The sequence below is a fragment of the Terrapene carolina genome, unplaced genomic scaffold (genome assembly GCF_002925995.2).
Source record: "Terrapene carolina triunguis isolate 2854851 unplaced genomic scaffold, T_m_triunguis-2.0 Scaffold62, whole genome shotgun sequence".
Classification (NCBI taxonomy): Eukaryota; Metazoa; Chordata; order Testudines; family Emydidae; genus Terrapene; species Terrapene triunguis.
This window is the reverse complement of record NW_020664413.1, coordinates 48,340,796-48,361,028: the sequence shown is the minus strand read 5'-3', so window position 1 is coordinate 48,361,028 and position 20,233 is coordinate 48,340,796. Positions and strand designations below refer to the sequence as shown.

Below are 20,233 nucleotides of genomic sequence, written 5' to 3'. Positions count from 1 at the left end.
GGGACTTGAACCTAAGTCTCCAAACTTCAAGGTGAGTTCTCTGAGCTATTTGTGATTCTGGCATGCATGTCTCACTCTCCCTCAGACCAGCAGTTCCATCCTGGACCTCAGTAACTTTCCTGACCAAAGTTTCATCAAAACTGAAAAGTTTCCGCAAAAAGGTTTTACTCTGCTGAATCAGCATTTTCTGACAAAAATGTTCTGTCAGAAAATTCCTGATCAGCTCTACCATTCACCAGGATCAAGCCCAGAGAGCGTTAAATAAGTTATATTAAAACAAAAATATTTTTAAACGGCAAATTCCAAAAATATTTGCATGATCTTATATGTTATCAGCTGCAATATAAATGAAGAACTTCATTTGAGATTGAACCCTTTATAGACAATATTTTTTATACACTATGGAAATAATGTCATACTATTCTTCTACAGTTAGTCATGTTTATCTTTTCCTGACATCAGAATAACACTGAGTCAGGGCTATAGAACTCCTCATACCAAAATGTTGACGTCTTCCTACTCACCCTGCTACCTCACTATATAAGGGTCAGTCTTCAAGAAAGGGATGATTCTTCATGACACTGAATGATGTACAGCCACATGGGGAAGTTTCTCTTTTCTTCAGAAGTAGTTTCTCTGTCAGGATCCCACTCCGAAGGTGCACGTGCCATTCAGACTTCCTGAAAAAGTAAAAGGAACACCTGGCTTTTAATATTCAATCCTGACATTGTTTCCATTTGATCAAGCACACAAACTTTGGACACAGCTCAATGTGAGGGCCTTCTCGCTCTTCAACCTCCATGGAACGGTCAGTAATAGTAACCTATATTGGCTCTTCTGGATCTCTACAAAGCAATCCATAGGGAATCAATAGGCAACAGGCCAAATAAGGAATATCTGAAACCTCCCATATCCCCAAGGTCTCAAATAGGAACCAAATTGTCAGAACAATGCACTCACTAGGTGGAGGAGGCATCCTCTCCATTGGTGGGGAAGCCAATGAGCAAGGTCTTTAGTTTTCTATCAACTATCTTCTGTAACATAGTGGTGAAACACCTTGAATAAAAACTGCAGGGGTAGCGAGAACTCCCCATTTGGACTGACTGTGTGCATCCAACCTGAAAAGGGCAGCCATGTCCTACTGTTCAGGAAGATCGTTCCTCAGAGAAAGGAGAATAGGAAATTCCATGATATCTTGGTGACATACATTCAGGCCCCTTCCGAGGATGGTAAAGGGTATACTCTAAATCAAATCCAATTCAGGGGTAGAATTTCATTGATGTTGGGATCTTTTGTAAGTGATAAACATCAACCTTGGTGTAGGCATTTCTGAATCAGGGCAGAGGTTGTTCACTCAGTGTTACCCTCATCCCCCAACCTCTATCACCCCCTGAAGACACTAGCAGTTATGTTAAGAGGGACTGGGATTGTCGGATAGGAAAAGGGAGGAGTCTATAGATTCCTTAGACCCTCTAAGTTTGTCTGAAAGGTTTATTCTATTACCAGCCCTAAGACCAAGCCATGCAAGGCCCAGTTCATGTGGGCCACATGAATCAGATCTTGCAGGGTTTAAATAGTGTGAGTAGCGGCCTTTTTGAGTCATGATTTATCCCAAAGATATTGGATGTGTTTTGAATTTCAAAAGAACCCTTCCAAATCCTTTACCCTTTTCACAAACCAGCCAGAGTCAAGAGAAGGCACATGTGGTTGGCAGGAATTGCTAAAGTGATACAAGTAGCGTCTCTTGGGAGATTGAAAGCTAGATTGGCCATAGTACTAAAAAATACACTGTAGAGAACAATCACACACTGGCAGAGGGTGAACTGGATGACATAACAGATCCTCTCCAACTCCAGTTTCCACGAGTATGTGATTATACTCCAGAGAGTAGCAATTTCAACTGAAAGCCATGTGAAGTGTTTGTTTGGACAACTACCCATTTCCTTCAGTCCAACTTATAAAGTGTTGATTTAGGAGTTATTGGAGCCATGAAGTAGGTATTTTCTAAGGGTAGGGTGACCCAGAGAAGTTTATGGACCATAACATTTGGCAAACTTGATAGAGAATCTCTTTCATTTGCAGGGATAAGAAAATGAGGTTCTGGAAGAAGAGACTCTTTTGGGTCAGTGGCACACGATATTGATTTTTTCATTAACCAAACTTTTTCAATCTTCCTAAAAAGTTTGGTTCACTTTTTCAGTGAAGGGTCCATTCTTATTTGACCTAAAATGGTTCCCCCAACTTACATGGTTCCATTAGGAATAATTAGCTCTGGAGTACACTATAATTGCCACCAGTGAAGAACAATTGGTATGAGAATGGGGCCCACTCTATTAAAGTGTCTATTTTTATTTTCTTTCTATGTAGCAAACAGACAAGCTTTTAAAAATACAACCTTAAGAAAATGCAGAAGATTCACGCTGCAAAAACATTCCCTTAAGATGATTTATTGAGTGACTTTCAAGATTGGGTTTGAATGGTCTAAAGTTAGATGAAATTCAGTTTATGTTTCATTGATAATCTTAACCAATCATGTACAATTCTAAGTGGATACTTGGTTCATAATAGCCAGTGTTATGCTAATTGACTGGTTTACAATGCATCAATATAATATTTAAATCAGTATAATATGGAAGTAAAGTTATTGTTTCTTGCTTAGCATATATGTTCTGCCTCAAAAAGGAAATATGTCTGAGGGGTTGTTTTTTTTTTGGTTTTCTGAGAACTGGAATCTTGGCTTATATTTATTTTGGATAATTTTCCTGGAAACATATTGTGAGTAAGTGCCATGGAAAACTTCTTTTTGTTTAAAAAAGGGGATTTTGAAGTTGTTCTCAGAGGGAAATGGCTTCAACCTTTGCTTGTCTTCTGATTCACAAAGTCTACCGCTACAGTTCAAGATATGACCTGGCCAAATCTACAGATGTGCTCTGTCTGGCACCTATTTCAATGTGAATTGGAAGTGTTTGTGAAGTGAAAGTCTAAGGTTTGCAGGCCACAAGGAGGTGAACAGGCAAAGTGGCAAGTTTTACAATACTATGAGAAGGGTTACTAAGTCATTAACAGTTTGTAATTAAACATGCCATAATTCTGTTTGCCACAAGCTGTTCTGCATCTTTAAAAGATTTTGCTGTAGAAATCAAGACACAAAGGTTCACAGTAACTGTTTTCTGAAATAGCTGCAGTATATTACAACCAGCAAGAGAAGTAGTTAATTTAAGGATGCCTTTCATTAATTTAAAGGATTATGAAATAGTCCTAAAGGATTGTGGCTCCTAGCCCACGTTCACTCTTAGTACATCTGAGATGCTGCCTAAGGGAAAATGTATTTCCTGATAGTGTGGGTAGCACTAACTTTTTGTTGAAGCTTTCATACAGTTTTATTTTAGAGAAGCTAATTACATACACATTTTGTACAACTCTTAGGGTACGTCTACACTACCCGCCAGATCGGCGGGTAGCGATCGATCTATCAGGGATCGATGTATCACGTGTAGTGTAGACGCGATAAATCGATCCCTGATCGCTCTCCCGTCGACTGCTGAACACCAGCTCGGCGAGAGGCGGAAGCAAAGTCGACGGAGGAGCGGTGGCCATTGATCCCGCGCCATGAGGATGTGAAGTAAGTGATTCTAAGTCGATCTAAAATATGTCGACTTCAGCTACGCTATTCTCGTAGCTGAAGTTGCGTATCTTAGATGAATCCCCCCCAGTGTAGACCAGGCCTTAGTGAACGTCACTGGACCTACCCTGGCTACTGCTTTTTGTTAGTTACTATTTCTTTATAAAGTATGTAAAATGTTTACGGACCAAGGTTTTGGTAAATGCATCTTTTATGGCAGATCCCATCTCAATATTTATTATTAATGTAGGATGTTAAAACTGCTAGTTACATACACCCATCAAGGTCCAGTGTGTTACATTAAAGTCCAGCAGTTAGTAATTAAATGACCAAACAACACCATAGGTATTCAAAGGAGAGCTACTCCATCATGTAGTCTAAAGTGTATTACTTAGTGGAAAGGCAGTACTGCAAAAGCCGCACACCATGAGTCAGGGCACAGGGTGTGAAAGGTGATGGCAGGAGAACCTTGCATCCCTTCTGAATCCTGGCCCCAGACAATACTTAGGTAAATGCTGATTGTCTCTGAAGGGAGGTACTGGCAATCCTCAGAGCGAGGGTTGCAATGACAAAGGAGCTTGAGGATGGGAGAAGGGAAACTATATAGTGGAAAGCAGCTGATTATGCAAGAATCTCTCCCCTTAAAAAAGTAGCTATTATCTCAATCCAGTATTCCCAGTCTCAGTTATTTAGGCTGCTTGTTTTAATCATGAATGATTTAAACAATGATAACCACACAGCCAGATAGAGAAAACCAAAGCAGAAGGAGCTAATGTCTCCTGTGCAATGCTTGCCAGACACTGAAAGGAAGAATGACTCTTGTTCAAAGTTTAAAGGGAAAATATACAGCTCAACTGGCAGCTGCCCACAGGAAAAGTGTGTTCATGAATTAACCATCTTAGGGCATTTTTAAGGAGACAGAAGCCGTGGGTGGAACCTCACTGCAACATTAGTTTAAGTGCATCCTGGCATTGCAATATACTACTGTGGAAAAGGCAAGCTGTTGAATTCTAACTCTGAACACTCCTGCATTCTCAGATGCAGACCATTTCACCAGGACATTGGAAGGCAAAGCAAATACAACAAACTCTCATTAGCTCTTTCCATTTAGACAGAATGAAGAAGATTATGAACTATCCTTCTGGGCCCAATCGGCCTTCAGACCCAGCTGAAACAACAAAGTAATCTTCTTCCATTCATACTCTCTTGGATGAATCATAATCTATTGTACATATTTGCCTGGGCTGCTTTCACTGCCGCTTGTTCCACTGGCATGCATTGTGTTGCTGGATGTTGTTGTTTAGCTCACTTTACAAAACATTGTAAAACTCATTTATTATCAGTTTCTGTGCAGACAAATTGCTTATTTGCTTCTTATGCTGATAACACAAAGAATATGAAACAGCATTTACCTATTGACACTGCTCCTGTCTTTTCCCCACTAGGTTCATATCTTCCACTTATATTCTAATCTCTCATAAACGTATAGATGTGGCAAACATTAGTGACATACCATGTTATTTCACACCTTAGCAACAAAGCACAGCATTAACAATCTTCAGCCAACTAGGACTATATTTTTGTCATTATGCTGTACACTGTAGCCACTCAGAAGTCTAAGGGGGGCAATGCCTGAGATCCTCCACAAAACACACACCGCTACACCATTTGAACTAAAGAATAATGGGTGAAATTCTGGCCCTTTTGGAGTAAATGGCAAAACTCACATAGACTTATATGGGACTCAGATTTCACTCCATTTCCATTAGCAATATGGGGATAGGGCCTATGATGTAGAGCCGGATAGGTCTGATTCCATCCAGCACACGAGTGGTACAACTGAAAAGTAATCAATTCATTACAAAAGGATTGTTTAGCAGGCTAAGTAAATTCAATTCTCTCATATCATGGCTGGAATGAAAATCACTCTATGACTTTCATAAAAAGACCTTCAACTCATTGGAACGAACAAGAAGATCAATTCAACACAAGTTGGGACAGATATTAGCCTTGCAGGAGAAAGGACAAGCTTGTATTTTTCATGTAGATTAACTGCACAAGAGTTTAAGATCTTTAATAAAGAGGGTGAGCATGTACTGTAATTATAGACAATTACCACTGGAAAACTGGTAACAGAAGAATATTTTTTCATGCAAGAGTCAGCTCTTTTGGTTACAGTGGTCAAAAATAATTGGTCTGAAAAGGGATCACCTGACAGAGTCAGAAGACATCAAGACATCAAACAATAATTCTAGAAAAAAAAAATACAGTATCATCCCACAACTTGTGGTTTGTTCTTGCTGAAAAAGTATAAGGACAACTGACAGTTTAAGATACATTATTTCAAAAGAAAAAAACCTAAAAGGAATATAAAAATATATTGTAATGCTCCAAACTTTCCAGATTTTAAATTACATGTGGAAGGCAACTGAATGATAGCTAAAACTGGAAATGCTGTCCTATCTGTACAATTCCTTTTTACTACTTCTATACTTACTCGGGTCCTTATTGGAAATATCTTGGATACTGCAAATACTGTTGTATAATTGCAAATACTGAAATTAGTTACCTAGAGTACCTGGAATAAATTTAAGGGCAGCTACTCTTCTAATCTGTGTTTCTTATTTTGCTGGATTTGTTTTGAGAAAGGAGGGGCCGAGGAGCTCAGACAGCTCCAGGGCTGCACCACTGAGCGTTAATATATTTACCACATTTCATGTTTTTTTAAATGTTTTTTTCAAGAGGATCTAAAACAGGGGTGGGCAAACTTTTTGGCCTGAGGGCCACATTAGGGTTGCAAAACTATATGGAGGGCCGGGTAGGGAAGGCTGTGCCTCCCCAAACTGCCTGGCCCCCGTCCCCTATCTGACCCCTCCCACTTCCCACCCCCTGACTGCCCCCCTCCCCCTGCTCCCAGTCCTCTGACTGCTCTGACCCCTATCCACACCCCCATCCCCTGACAGGTCCCCCAGGACTCCCACGCTTATCCAGCCCCCCTCCCCATCCCCTGACCTCTCCAGAACCTCCACCCCATCCAACTGCCCCCAGCTCTCTGTCCCCTGACTGCCCCCCGGGACCCTCTGCCCCTTATCCAACCCCCCGGCCCCTTTACCATGCCACTCAGAACAGCATGTCTGGCAGCCGTGCCGCCCGGACGGAGCCAGACACGCTGCCGCACTGCTCGGCAGGAGCGCAGAACCCCACCGCCCAGAGCACTGCCCATGCGGCGGCGTGGCTGTGGGGGAGGGAGGACAGCAGGGGAGGGGCCGGGGGCTGGCCTCCCCAGCCGGGAGCTCAAGAGCCAGGCAGGACGGTCCCGCGGGCCGGATATGGCCCGCGGGCCGTAGTTTGCCCACCTCTGATCTAAAATGAGTGCCCAACAATCAAGGAAAAGTATGTTAGCACCCTCTCCTTTTCTATTATTCCTGTCAATGGATTAAAACTGCTCTTTCCTTGTCTTTGTTCATGGATGCTTTGAGGAAGGTGAGGGGTTGAAGAGGATTAGGGGGCTAAAAAGGAAGCTAATAGAGGCTCAGGGCACTTGTAACTGGAGTTGCCTGCTACATATTCCAGTTTCCTGATTCCTTTTCTTTGCAGTCCCTTCCTGTCATTCCCTCTGTACCTCAGAATTTATACTTAGGATCCAATTCTGGGCCAGCTCCTCAGCTAATGTAAATGAGTGTAGCTCAACTGACATCAGCCCACTGAAAAGTGGAATGACCCCCATGACTTACTGGGCTTTGGATTAGGTTCTATATCTATGTTCTAATTAGTCACGTCAAATAGGTATGCACCTCCACTTTGAAGTACTGAGTTCACAATCGGATAAAGGTATTTCAAACCCCAATCTCATGTATTCCATCCTACTTCTGCATTCCAGACTCCACTGTATGCCACAGCCCTCCACTTGCAGAGGAGTGTTATACCAGTGCATAACACCGATGCAACAGAGTCTAAAGTGCAGGTTTTACAGAAGGGTGGGATCACCACAGGCTGCAAAAACATGCTCAAAGGTCACTAAGCAGTCATCTTTGCCATAGATAACAACATCATTCTACGCCTGGCAGATGAAAATGGAAAACAAGTTTAGAAAGTGTAAGTGCTTCCAAATACGTGAGTGGATAGCAGGCTCAGGTACCTGCTTATCTATAGGATTTTAAACCCACATGATTGGTTGTTCTCCCAAGACTGAAAAAGGTACGAAGTTGTTTACATGGGCCAGTGCACTAGCCTCTGAAACTGAGATTACTCATGATAAATTAAGAAAACTATCCTTGTTGTTATAGAAACTGAAGAATAAGATAGACAGTTAAATATGTCTCAGATAAAAAGATGATGCTGTGGGAGTCTGATGCACTGCAGAACCCTGAACCTTGCCATCTGAGATTGTAAATAAAAGAGGTATAGGTCCCGGAAAAGTAATGTAGGGGAGGAAACATACCAGCTGTACTGGAGAGAGAAGGATAGCATATTGCCAGACTTCCACTTTTAAGTTTTCAATGGAACTAATTCATAGGAGTGAAAAGTTGTTCAAACTTACCATCCAATACAGAAATAGTAAGGGCCTGGTGCTGTAAGATGCGTGAGTGCCTTTAGTTCCCATTTGTTTTAGAGTTGCTGGCTCCATGAGTTTGATGGTGTTTAGCACCTTACAGTCTTGGGCCCTAATTGTGATGCAGAGTCAAAAGCATGCTTCAGCATAGAAGAAATTACACTGTCAATATTCAATCAATCAATCAATCAAGACATTCAAAAATATAATATGTAATATAGTTGTGCCCTTCAGGAGCCCACAATATCAGAACTCCTGAGAGGAATTTAAACCTGCCCTTCACTTTTGAATGGGAGATCACAGTGTTCTGTTAATATATAAGTGACTGGGAAAATTCTACTGATCTAAATAAAACTCTGAAGTTCTCTTTATTCCTCCCATATTTACCTACATTTCTCATACTCCACCACCCTTTTTCTGTTTTTGTTATTCTTACCCTTTTACAAATATTTACATATAGTTGAGGAGATTTTGTTTGAGGTTATTTTCTGTAAGAATATTATTTTCATATCTAGGTTCAAAGTTTATGAATATTTATTTAAAATACAATTAAGTGTATTTACATAATTTCTTGGTTTAGTTTTGTTACATAGTGTTTTTAAGTCTATAAAAGCAAGAAGAAAGGTATTTTTTACCATTAAAGCCAGAAAAGTATTAAGCACATGTTTAACTTTAAACATGAGTTATCCCATTGGAGTTGATGGGACAACTCATGTGCTTAAGTGCTTTTTTAGATCATGGTCTAGATAGCCTACTTTTTGAATTTCCAGCTAACCTGTTCATGACACTACACTGCTGAATCCTTGTTTGTTGAGACTGATGTGAGACTCCACCATCATTGTGCCACTCTAGTTAGATTTTCTTGAGTGTAGTTAGCTAGTTTTCATTAAAATATGTACAGTGTGTGTAAGAAATCAAATGTATTTGTAACAATAAATCAAACCATTGGCATGATGAAATGTGTATGATTAAACATTTTGAGGAAAAAATGCCTGTGACATAATGTGTCTGATGAAAACACCTTGGCCCATGGGAACGGATTGCTTGCTTGTGCATGCAATTCCTTGACAGGCAATATGTTGGTGTATAAAATGGCTTATCAAGAAAGGAATCTAGCTGAGCCCATGCAACAGTTGTTCCTACAGTCAACAAGCAATAAGATGTAAGGACATAATCTAAGCAGTCCTTTGTCATTACCATTATTTATTTTCTATCATGGCACTCAAAATGTTTGCTAAGTGCCTCCTAAAAAGCTGAAAGAACATGACCCTGTGCTCAAAAAGCTTACAAGCCTGTATTAGACAAACTATATTGAGAGGATAATAATAGAGTAATAAGGACATTGCGGGAGAAGTAAAGGGGCAACTACCAGTACAATAATATGGTAACTCAGTGAAGGATAGTGCATAAAGTGGTGTACGGTTTTTGAAGGGTTTTTTGTTAATGGAATAAAATAATGTGTCTCAGTTGGTTAAGTACTTGTAAGCTTTGCAAAAAAGTTGCGGCAAAGGATAAACATGAAGATTAATTTACATCTGGTTTGCTCTGACCAAGGATTAGTGATGAATGTGTAGGAGTAAAAAAATTAGAATGCAGTAGGCAAGTCATCTTTCTTGTGCTCATAGTTCAAGGTTTATTGGAAATGTGTTTTGTAAACATCAGGATTGCCGTGAGCAGAGGCCATAAAGGCGTCAACTTAAAGGTTAGTCATCTATAGGAGTGATGTTCTCTTTTGAGAGCTGTCCCCTCTCTGTACATATTACTGCTCTGTTTCCTGTGACCACTCTCTATTAAATCAACTCAGTTTAATCTGTATGGCTACCGTCCATACATTCTGGCTTTGAAGTAGTTGGGATAGGGTTGCCAAAGTTGTGAGCTGCAGTTCTGTGGGAGCTGTATCCAGGAACTTTTGTGTCCTATATTAGCATTCAGCTTTGCAGTAACTGAGCCAAGGAAAAAGCTGTGGCCAAAACCAGAGAAGTCTGTATTTTTTTACTGAATAAAATGATGAGCTGTATGATGGAAAAGCTAGGAGCCCATTATGGGCTTGTTCAAACAGAACTGTAAGGCTTTTTATTAGAAATGGGACATTCTAGTCATCAAGATGGTAGTGCTCCAACAAGATATTGGCCTGTACACTTTTTTCTTCCCGTTGTAACTCCCTTCATATGACTTCCATCCATTGAAAAGCCAGGAAACAAATAAAAATACATCAACAGCAAACCATTTTATTCAATAATGTAATAAAAAAATCTGTGTAATATCTTCAGTCCTTTATGCTGTAAAAAAACAGACTATTTAATTTTGAGAGCTCAGATCTTTCATAATGATCATACTTTGCCTTTCTATGATGTCTTCTACTTTAGTGCTTTACAAACATCAATGAGCAAAATCTCAACAGCTCTGTCGGGCAGCGAGGGTACTACTATCCCATTTTACAGATGGGAAAACAGGCTCAGGGAAATTTAAGTGACTGGCCTAAGGCAACACAGGCAACCAGTGGCAGAACCCAGAATAGATCCTATATCTTTTTTTGCCCAGTATTCTGCTTACTAGGAACATTTTGAAAAGGCAAAGAGCTAGTGGTGCATAAAGGCATGCTGTAGGGCAGCGTTTCCCAAACTTTTTTGGCCACGGAACACTTTTTAGCCTATTATGGAACACTTATAATATTATTTTGTAGTCGTGTGGTTTTCAAATAAAAATTGTGTTATTTATGCTCAAATATATTTTATTTTATAAAACAAAGCAAAAATACAAATTTAAAATAACTTGAACTAACAATTTCTAACTGGAAAGCGTGTATAAAGTAGTACAAAAATCAAGTGCAACAGTCAAAATTAAAAACAGTGTTCTACTTAAAAAAACCTATTTTTATATATACACAAACACCAAACAAATTAGATTTTTACTAGGAAAATCTATTTTTATAAACAGAAAAACAAGTTTGGATTTAATGGGATTGGTGTTTCTGCATTTTTCTATCACAAATTCGCTTCATATTAGGAGTAATGCTGGAAAGTTGAATCTTCATGTCAGGCGCAGCATCAAGTCTATTCCCAGATTTGGTTTTTGTTGCAGTATAATACGAAAATCCCGTCTCACACAAATAAGTTGTAGCAAAAGGAAGGAGCACTCGAACTGCACGTTTAGCCACATTAGAGTACTCTTCTATTAGGCTGCTCCCAAAATTATTCAGCGGAAAATCCTTACATTTTTGTTTCAAATCAGAGTCAGAAATTAAGTCAATTAGGCTTTCAGAATCATGCACAGTAAAGCCGACTGGTTTAGCTGTAGTTACAAACGGATTTCGAACCCAAGCATTATCATCAGTAGTTGTAGGAAAATATTCTAATAATATTCTAATAAAGAGGCCCACAAGTCATGTAAGTGCTGTAAAATGGTGCTGGAAACTTCTTCATGCACTGCAGAATTTATTTCAGTCAGAAATTCATGTACTGTAGGGAAGCAGTCAAAGTTATGCTGTTCTACAGAAGATGCCCAGAAGTCCAGTTTCTTTTTTAACGACAAATTTTTATCCATTGTAGTAAAAATGGTCACATTCTTTCCTTGCAGCGACAGATTAATTTCATTTAATTTTGCAAAAATATCTGCAAGATACGCAAGTCTCATTAGCCATAAGGAATTTGTCAGTCATTAAATTTTCGTCCTGAATTATCTGAAGTGAAGAATACCAGTAGTTCACTATGAAGCTCAAAAAGCCTCACAAGCACTTTTCCTCTGGCTAGCCACCTCACTTCCGTATGTAAAAGAAGCGCTTTGTGCTGACTACCCATTTCCTCACACAAAATTTTAAATAACCTGGATTGAAGTGGTTGAGATTTGACAAAATTGATCATTTGTACTGCTTCATTGAGCACAATTTTCAGATATGCTGGTATTTTTTTTAACTGCAAGTGCTTGTCTGTGTAGAATACAATGGCTCTTAGTGCTTTCTGGTGCCACACTTATGATTCGCGTTACAACTCCCTTCATCTTCCCGATCATTGCCCGAGCACCGTCAGTACATACATCAATACATTTTCCCCAACTAATTTCATGCTTTCTGAAAAGTTGTTGATGCGGTTGAATATTTCTTCTCCAGTTGTGTTGCTTTGCAGAGATTCACATAAGATTCACATAATAATAATATTATTAATTCTATATCGGACAAATACTAGTAGCACAGCAAGTCCTGAAATGTCAGTGGACTCATCTAGCTGCAATGAATACTCATGGCAAATTTTCAGTCGGCAAACTAGCTCTTCTTCTATTTCATCGGCAAGATCTTTAATACGGCATGCAACAGTATTATTTGACAACTGTACAGCATCAATTTTTTTACCAGACTGCTCACTCAACATGCAAGTTACAATATCTTTCGCGCAAGGCTTGATAAGCGTTTCTCCAATAGTGTGAGCTTCTCCGGCAAGCGCTATATGGTAACTTACTCGATAAGATGCCTCTGTTGCACTTTTATTGTTTGTTTTACCAATTTTAATCATCGAAAGTTTACAATTTTCAAGTGAGTCATGCTTCCTCTTGAAAAAACGTATATCTTTGTCTTTGTATTCAGCATGCTTGGTTTCCAAATGCCTATGAAGTTTAGCAGGAGCCAATTAACTGTTTGCTAGTATTTTGTTGCACACGACGCACTGCGCATCAGGAACATCTTTATTTCTAACACACGTAAAACCGAAAGACAAATAACTTTCATCATACTTTCATTTCCGTCTTTTAACACCTGCTTCTTCTTGTTTTTTGATATACTTCGGTGGAAATTCTTTCACCTTGGATAACTCACTAGTACTAACAGATTTTTCGGCAACAAAAATTGTTCATCCTCACTTTGAAGCGTCACAATATTTTGCTTGTTTATTTCGGCCACAGTTGGAGTACCAGAAGAACTTGCTTTTCGTTTCAACGTTCCTTCTTTTAGCCACAAATCCATGGTGATTAGGTTTAGTAACAATATTTAGAAATACTGATTTTTGTCAAATTTTGTTTGTCACAAATATTTATATTGTTTTGAGCGAAGCTAGTTTAGTTGTGCTTATTGCACACACGGTAAAGACCCACAGGTTTGAACGTGTTGAGTGAATATGTTATATTCAACATGGTGTAAAGAGAATGGTGTGTGCATACCGCTGCAGTTCGTGCAGCCTCGAAGCGGAAGGGGTACGATGTCACTAACTGAAACGTGCCCTAAAGGGGTAGACGTCAACATGCTTGCGTGCCACGTTCTCTTTACGCCATGATATTCAATACGAAATCTACCAATAACTGGAAAAAGAGTTTTATGTTAAATTATAGTCATTCAAAAAGAGTTGTAAACTATGCTTCAATTATGCCAAATTTAAAATTAAAAAAAATTTTAAGACCCTTTTTTAAAATTATGATTCTTTCATGGAACTCCTATTGACATCGTGCGGAACACCAGTGTTCCGCGTATCACCGTTTGGGAAACACTGCTGTAGGGACTGACATTTTCCAAATGAAAGCAGGTGCAAAATTCATTTGGAGTCTTTAGGGGTTGGGTTTTTTTGGGTTTTTTTTTTGGCTTTGCAGTTATACAACAGCTCCAAGTTATTTCTTAAAGACTTTAAGAAATAATTTAGAGCAGGTATTCCTGAAGCTCCCTTAAGAGTTTGTTCCAACTACAGACCTAAGGCCAAATTGTGCCTATCCACATTGTGCTCTCATTGGCTCTCATTGTTCTTGCAGGCCCTGTGTGGGGAGCACAAAGATTCCACTGGCTTAAGTGAATACAGTAAAAGGAAATCCCACCTTCACCATGCTACAGTACGTATAAGAGTAAACCAGCCCCATCATAAAGAAACTACATTGCAATGCGAAGGAAATGCGACAGGTTAAGACCTGAGCTTAGATAAACATCCTAAGATGTGGGTGAAATATTCAAACCTGTCAAAATCTTCTTGAGTTCCCTCAACCTTCTTTCCCTTTATAAATCACTTTCCCTTCACAGGCCCTGTAACAGTCCCTCTCCCTTACTCTGACCTGGTTTTGTCTTCTTGCAGGGGTAGGGCAGGAAGACCAATGCATGATGCAAATGGTGATAGAAGAAGATGACTAATCTTGAAGGATGTTAGGCTCACTTCACTAGTGAAATGCCTAGTGAGCACTAGTGTCTTTGAGCAATATGGAGGGACCCCATTCCAGTACGGCCTTAAAGGGGAAGCAGATCTCCTAACTGCACTGCAGTAGTGAGAAGTGCTGGTGCAGCATGATGCAGCTGCCAGGGATGTGAGATGGAGACATTCTGCAGAAATCCATGTTAGTGTCTGTGAGGGAAACACCAAGGCTCAAATCCCTGGAATTTTTATTTATTTATTTTACCAGAACAGTTCAAAAACATCACACAGAGAACAGAGACACTCTCTGAGGAAATAGGTCAAAAAGGCTTCTGTTGACTCTCAAGCACATTGGATCAACCAATTAGGGGACCAGCATAAATATCTTGTGGCTTCCAAGACCTCACAGACCCCAGCTCAAAACTCAAAATTGGAAATATATGTGAAATGCTACCTTGCAATTTTTGCAGAAATCCAGATTGGGCAATCATATTAGCCCAACACGGATGACATTTTCACACAAGACACGACATGTTTACAAGAATTCTGTGAACCGTATAGGCATATTTACTGTCATCAACCAACCAGAGCATATGATAATTCTTAGGAAACTATGCAGGTCAAAGAACATAGTGCCCCAAATTTTTGGAACAAACTCCAAAGGATGAATTTACTTAAGAGAGAGTCTGAAACCAAAAGGATGATGAGTGGAAAATCCATATAATGCAGAGAGGAAATTATAGAAAAGACAATAAAAAAGAAAAATAGGCAAAAATATGCAGGCTAATTACCTTAAAGCAGTCACCATAAGTTTTTGGAAAAAATACTAAAAATTCCCAGCCCCTCAGTTAAATGCAGGTCTTGCAGATTTTCATTTCTACCCACTTATAATCAATCCAGAGGCCTATTCCTTGAAGGAGCCTTATATTTCCACGCTACAAAATCTTTGTCCTCACTCGCTTTGCAGACATAAGATATAGCTATAGATTTGGTAACACCTATAAAATTATTTAAAGATATTTACAAACTGTATGCCTGTCTGACTATTTCACAGTATTCAAGATGCTTTGAGAATGCCAACATGAATAAATAAAAAGAATGCAGTTCAGAAAATTAAGCACCTCCCTCTTTCTTTGAGCATTCAGTGATAAGAACTGACCAGTTCTCTCAGCTAGTGCTGTAAAAAACCTGTTCCCAGGCTTAGTTTAACCCAGCGGTGGCTCCAGGCACCAGCCGCACCAAGCGCATGCCTGGGGCGGCAAGCTGCAGGGGACGGCCTGCTGGTCGCTGTGGGGGCATGCCTGGGGGAGGTCCACCGGTCCCACGGCTTCGGCGGCGGGTACGCCGAAGGCGCGGGACCGGCGGACCTCCCGCAGGCATGCCGCCGAATCCGCGTTACCAGCGGACCTCCCGCAGGCATGCCACCAAAGCCTGCCTCACTGCCGTGCTTGGGGCGGCAAAATACATAGAGCTACCCCCAGTTTAACCAGCTGAACTATTTGCGCTGAAGGAAAGAATATTTGGTCTGATCTCAAGAGATACTTTGTATTTATTAAAATGACGGTACTTAGCCTCTCTCAGGGTCAGGCCCACTAACATTTTCCTCCATTACTGGAGGGGTGTTAATGGGTCACTTTACCTTGAATTGTTCCCTTGAAATATTCATTAAACACTTACGCTAAACAATCTCTTCTATTTTGTATTAGGTTGTGATACTCTCAGTATGTTTCCCAGATCTGAAGAAGAGCTCTGTGTAAGCTCGAAAGTTTCTCTCTCTCACCAACAGGAGTTGATCCAATAAAAGATATCACCTCACCCTCCTTGTTTCTCTCATTTTAGAAGGATGACCGTCTGAAGTCTGCCCTCCCCTGCTGACTCTTTTTATCCAGGATAAAGAATCCATGCTGTAACTTAGTGCAGGCAAAGTCTGATATTTATTCTTTTATTTTGGAAGCATTAGCTTCAGAACAGAACTTCTCCATATTTAGAGAGTGTCATAACTATAAAGGGAAGGGTAACAGCCCTCCTGTGTTCAATACTATAAAATTCCTCCTGGCCAGAGACTCCAAAATCCTTTTACCTGTAATGGGTTAAGAAGCTCAGGTAACCTGGCTGACACCTGACCCAAAGGACCAATAAGGGGACAAGATACTTTCAAATCTTGGTGGGGGGGAAGGCTTTTGTTTGTGCTCTTTGTTTTGGGGGTTGTTCGCTCTTGGGACTAAGAGGGACCAGACATCAATCCATGCTCTCCAAATCTTCTGAACAAGTCTCTCATATTTCAAACTTGTAAGTAACAGCCAGGCAAGGGATGTTAGGTTTATCTTTGTTTTCTCAACTTGTAAATGTTCCTTTTCCTAGAGGGTTTACCTCTGTTTGCTGTAACTTTGAACCTAAGGCTAGAGGGGGTTCCTCTGGGCTCTTTGAATCTGATTACCCTGTAAAGTTATTTTCCATCCTGATTTTACAGAGATGATTTTTACCTTTCTTTCTTTAATTAAAAGCCTTCTTTTTAAGAACCTGATTGATTTTTCCTTGTTTTAAGATCCAAGGGTTTGGATCGGTGTTCACCAGGAAATTGGTGGAAAAGTCTCTCAAGGCTACCTAGGGAAAGGTTATAGTACTTGGGAGGGAGATATTCTGGGCGTGGGGGGAAGGGGTAGACAGAGTTTCCCAAATAACTCATAAATCATTTTGGCGGTGGCAGCAAATGCAGATCTAAGCTGGTAGTTAAGCTTAGAGGTTTTCATGCAGGTCCCCACATCTGTACCCTAGAGTTCAGAGTGGGGAAGGAACCTTGACAGAGAGAAAGAAAGATTTTAAAGGTGGGGAAAACCTGAAGAAAAAAGAAGTAATGTTGACAGAGCCAAAGAAGAAGGGGTAAGGGAAATGTGAATTCTTCATGGGCTCCTCTCCCCTTCAAACATTTATGTACATAAGAGCAGTCAAGGGGCATACTCGTGTGTAAGTGTAGGATCAGACATGAAGAGAGCAATACAGAAGAGTAATAAGAAAACAGGAGGAAAAATATTTACAAAGATATAGTTATCTACTTTTGGAATAAGGACATTGTGGAATAACTAGCACATATTACTTCTCATATAATGAATACTGATCCAGTCTGGGTAGGAAGCACCTTTTTATAAAGTGTACAATGTATGAATGAATTGAGTGCTCATGAAAATGAGACTCTAATAGCATTGGTTCATGCCAGATACACTATAGAAAGGTTAAGTGATGTGCAACTTTCCCCATGTAGCTCTGCCAATGCAGCTCAGTCTCAACCTGGCTAAGCCACATACTGTTATTGGAGTGCTAGACCTCTCGTAAGAGGAAACTAGGAATCATGCAGAGCTGCACTAAACTGTGTGGTGGTGTGAGGACTACAAACAGATGGAAACCAATAAACTCATTTTCACCCATGACCTGATCTATGATTTGAGGCCAGGTCTCCAGCACTGAGAAATGAGTGACTAGCCAGTCCACTGCCATGGGTTGGGATTGTGAACTGTCTGCAGCCGAATGATTTAACCATCTAATGTAAAGTTTCAGGATGCCAACAGCCATCTTAAATCTGTCTTTCTAGAAAAATGATGGAATCCGTAATCCTGCATCGCTCCCATGGCTTTGATGGAGCCTTATTTTCACCCGTAGATCCTTGCTTGTGCATGGAGTCCCTCTTCCAAATAGATCCCTCTTTAGGTTCTGTGACAAATAAAAAGAGTTTGTGTCTAACCAGCATCTGGTTTGACTTATTCATCTGTGAGTCTATTAAAGTTGGGAACATAAAACTTTGACACTCAGCCCTCAGAACGTTTTTTTCCAGTGACTCATACATTTCCCTTGATATACTGTGATATGAGACTGATGGCGTTGCCCTATGCCTGTACATGCTGCTAAAATATTAAAATCACTGCACACACACACTGAAATAAACTCAGATTCAGAATCAAAAGATTTTGGAAGGAGAAAATGAACTTCAACTAATTAAGGATATTTATGTACCTAGTCTTCATATCTATGTAATCTGAATCCAGGAACAAATTCTAGTGTTACTGCTCCTTCCTGTGTTATCAACAAAGCAGTAAATCAAGTGTGTTACTTGGAAAGTTTACTTACAAGTCTACAATATTTGATATTACCAGAGATCTGGGTAATATGTCAATCTAGGGTTTGTCTACATTTAGTTCTCAGCAAGCTGAGGCGTGAATCTACCCCTCTGCTCACTAACTGTCTGCATAGACCCTGCTGACAATTTGAAACAGGAGTAAGTTAAAGCATACTAATGAACTGTTAGTGTGCATCAGCAGGGTCCACATGGACAGTTAGTGTGTGGCAGGTTAGTGTGGGTGGATTCACAAGCCAGCTTGCCATGAACTAAATGTTCACACAGACTTGTCTTTGTGCTGTACTTAAGTAAATGCTCAGCTATGAGGAAGACAAACATACAAGATTGCAGTATGATTAATGGCACAATAAAGATCTTTATAGACATTTTAAAAAAATAAATGAAAAATTTCTTCTGCAATGTTCATACAAACCACCAACTTCACTGTCCCTTGGCATAAAACAACACATCATATGTAGAGTCACGAGAATAATAATTTAGTACTCACTATAATGAAACCCAGTTCATTTTAAAAAAATGTATAACAAGACTTCTAATGCTTCTAAAAAAATAATATAAGGCCAGATCTTGAGCTATGCCCACTTATACCAAGTGAGAATTAGGACAAAAGTTATACTTTCCCTAATAAGGTAATTTGTAAACTTATCCTGCTTTATCCATACACATTTCAGAGTATGTGTTGTTTGCAAACTATTCACTATCAGTGTTTCCTATTTGCTATTAGTTATGTGTCATCTAGGTGACGGTATTGTTTCTGCTTCCTCATTAAATGATTGAAACTTTTTCAACGGGAAAATAAAAGTGACAAATGCATAACACATTTCTGATATGCATATTTGGATGAATAATTTATTCACAGATTTTAAGGCCAGAAGGGATCATTGTGATCATCTAGTCTGACCTTGTGCATAGCACGGGACTTCCTTGAATTAATTCCTAGTTCAAGATCAATATTTGCCAGAGCTCATGAAGCTTTTGGGATTCAGACATTTTCACAGATTCTTGGCAGTCTTCCATATAATAACATGCAATGTGTACTATGTCCTCACAAACAGCAAAGGTGTATATTGCACCCACTCTGAACCAGCAAAAGCTACTGTGTCTGAGTTGAGATTCACCTCTTGGGTACAGTATTCAGAGTTTACATATCCCCCTTGCTCCTGTGTATTTCCATGGGAGGTTGGCTTTAAATCACAAATCAGGCTCCCAAGCAATGATCCCTCCCTGGGGCAGTACAGGTTGTCTGCTAACCTCCTGGAATGTTTATGCTACTGTCTCACTCTCATTTGTCCTACTGGTTGTAGAGACTCAGGTTGCCAAAGCACAACTCTCTGTTTTATAAAAATATGTTTTTTACATTAGGCTCCTGGGCCAAATAGGTCTATCATTCTCCAGCCACAATAATCGTTAAGGGTTGAAAAAAACAGAGCACAGTTTTGATGGTTATGTTTGGCTGCTCCAACCACTCTCCTATATCTCCTCGACATTCACTCTTTGTTGCTAAAAGGCAATAAAAGATGCAGCAAATGAGAAGTCAAAAGTAGTGATGGGCCTGAGTCACAAAATTCAGGCCTGGATCTGAATGTTAGACTCTCCCTCTGCAAAACTCAGGAGTGTTTAGTTCTCAATTCAATCCATTATAGAGCTATGGGTGAGCCAGAAAATTTGCATCTGAACGTGGGTTCATATTGCAACCCTCTGCCAAGTGAAGGTCCTTTGATCCAGGGGTTTGATTACAGCCCATCTCTAGTCAATACTATTACAGAAAATGAAGACACTACCAAAAGTGGAGACATGCAAAGGAAAGGCTAACTCAAGTGGCTAGCCTGTCCCTCCAC

General features: G+C 39.9%; 1 long non-coding RNA gene across 1 annotated transcript in view; it reads right to left on the bottom strand.

Moving 5' to 3' along the window:
- Positions 1 to 539: 539 nt before the first annotated feature.
- Positions 540 to 20,233, bottom strand: part of LOC112105349 — a 108,837-nt gene continuing 89,143 nt past the window's right edge. Inside the window, exon 3 of the long non-coding RNA XR_002908007.2 lies at positions 540 to 680. This is a non-coding gene — a long non-coding RNA (uncharacterized LOC112105349). The remainder of the gene's footprint in view (positions 681 to 20,233) is intronic.